The following is a 2,163-nucleotide window of genomic DNA, read 5'->3' on the forward strand; positions in this document are numbered from 1 at the left end:
CAATAAATTTGAACTCAGAAAGAATAACTAGAGTGAAAAATATCAGCCACAACTCTTTTAAAAGCATTTTTTTTAGATTTTAGTTATTTGTTTTTAGAGAGAAAGGAGAGAGAGAGAGAGAGGGAGAGAGAGAGAGAGAGAGAGAGAGAAGAAGGGGGGAGGAGCAGGAGGCATCAACTCCCGTATGTGCACTGACTGGGTAAATGCGGGATTTCAAACCAGCGACCTCAGTGTTCCAGGTCGACACTTTATCCACTGCGCCACCACAGGTCAGGCTAACAGCAATTTTTAAAAACAGTTTTTTAAAACTATTTTTGCACCAGCTTTGACACCCAACCGAGTTTTTGAAGTAAAATGTATCTGCTTCCCTCTTTCTCTGAAGATTACATAAAGGTGGGTCTTTGAACAAATACTGAACCCAAGAAGAAAGCCTGGTTTTCATGAGAGCAAATTGCAGTCCAAATATAAACTTAGAAAAAGGAGCTCTGATCCAAAATTAATACATTTATTATTCTCAGTCTCAATTTGGGCCACTGTTGAATGTCGAGAAATGCTGCACGCTGTAACTTTTTTAAAAGTAGTCAACAAAATCACTTTGTCCAGAAAATACAAATTTGAATGAAACCAGAATGAAAATCTGATCTGCTCCATATGCATCTAAATACTAAATTCAGGCCTGACCTGTGGTGGCGCAGTGGGATAAAGCGTCGACCTGGAAATGCTGCGGTCGCCGGTTTGAAACCCTGGCTTGCCTGGTCAAGGCACATATGGGAGTTGATGCTTCCAGCTCCTCCCCCCTTCTCTCTCTCTGTCTCTCCTCTCTCTCTCTCCTCTCCCTCTCCTCTCTAAAATGAATAAATTAAAAAAAATTAAATACTAAATTCAGTGTAAACCATCGGAACCATACAGAACCTATCAGATCTAACTTTAGAGGGAATTCAAGCAAATCCTACCTCGTAGTCAGGGTATCAGCCAGTCAGCTTCTCCTTGTCTGTAGAGAATGACCAGCTGTTCTGAGGGAAACCCCAGAACTGAGGGGTTTCCTGGACTCAGGACATTCAATGCTAACATCGGAGCATTTGGGTACCTGGCTTCCACCTCCACCCAAGCCCCATGGAAAATCCGATCTTCAGTGCAGGATCGGTTTCATTGGGAAAGGAAATAAACGGCAGCAGTGAAGAGGAGAGAGGAAGACACAGGCACCAGTCAGCATTCCTACTAAGAAACTCATTCAAAGAACACATTCCACATGAGTTCTCAAAGTCACAACTTCAAACTAATCTGTGTGCCGTGACAATGGTTGTGGATTTCAGGTGGGCTGCAGGGGAGTGTTTTTCACCTTCCAAATCATTCACTCAACGAACACCGACTGAGGTCCTCCCACTGACCAGGCTTGGGATCAAAGGTTGGGAATCCAGAGATGAAGATGTGCCCGCCTGACCCGGGAGGGGCTCGTGGGCAGAGGCCCAGCAGAGGAGATAGATGTACAACCCAGTCCAACACAGGCAGTGAGTCATCAGAGCTCCCAGCACGCACCAGCCAGACACTCATACACATTATCCCATCCAAGTACTAACCAGGCCCGACCCTGCTTAGCTTCCGAGATCAGATGAGATCGGGCGCGTTCAGGGTGGTATGGCCGTAGACACTCATACACATTCTCTGTCATTCTTACACCTATACTTCAAAATAGGTTTTATCACCACTTTAAAACTGAAGCTCAAAGAGGTGGAACTTGCCCAACACCCCCCCAGCTGGCCGGGGCAGAAGCAGAGACAGGCTGTAAGCCATGATTTTGAGCAAGACCCACTTGATTCCAAAATCTCTGCCTACTCTACTGTTCCCAGGTCCCTTCCAGTGCAATCAGGGTTAAGATCAAGGTCACTGAGATTTCTGCACCTACTCCAACTTGTCTTAGCCTTTCATCAGAGAGCAGCTGTAACTACACTGTGAACTGAGAGCAAAATTGCCAGGTTTTAAACATTCACGCTAATGACAGAGGCAGGGTGGGGGTGAGGAATCACTGGAGATTTATGTTGAACTAGCAGATAATTGGAAACTGCTATTAGAGGCTGGAATGCATAGATCAAGATGGCATACAGAGAAGAAAATATCAGGCTTTGTGGTGTTGGATTTGGCACTAATTTCCTTGGATAAGACACC

At 45.1% G+C, this 2,163-nt stretch overlaps 1 pseudogene; it reads right to left on the reverse strand.

Moving 5' to 3' along the window:
- Window positions 1-1,527: 1,527 nt before the first annotated feature.
- LOC136327727 (5S ribosomal RNA) lies at window positions 1,528-1,647 on the reverse strand (annotated as a pseudogene).
- Window positions 1,648-2,163: the final 516 nt, after the last annotated feature.

The sequence above is a fragment of the Saccopteryx bilineata genome, chromosome 2, assembly GCF_036850765.1.
Source record: "Saccopteryx bilineata isolate mSacBil1 chromosome 2, mSacBil1_pri_phased_curated, whole genome shotgun sequence".
In the NCBI taxonomy this organism is placed as follows: domain Eukaryota; kingdom Metazoa; phylum Chordata; class Mammalia; order Chiroptera; family Emballonuridae; genus Saccopteryx; species Saccopteryx bilineata.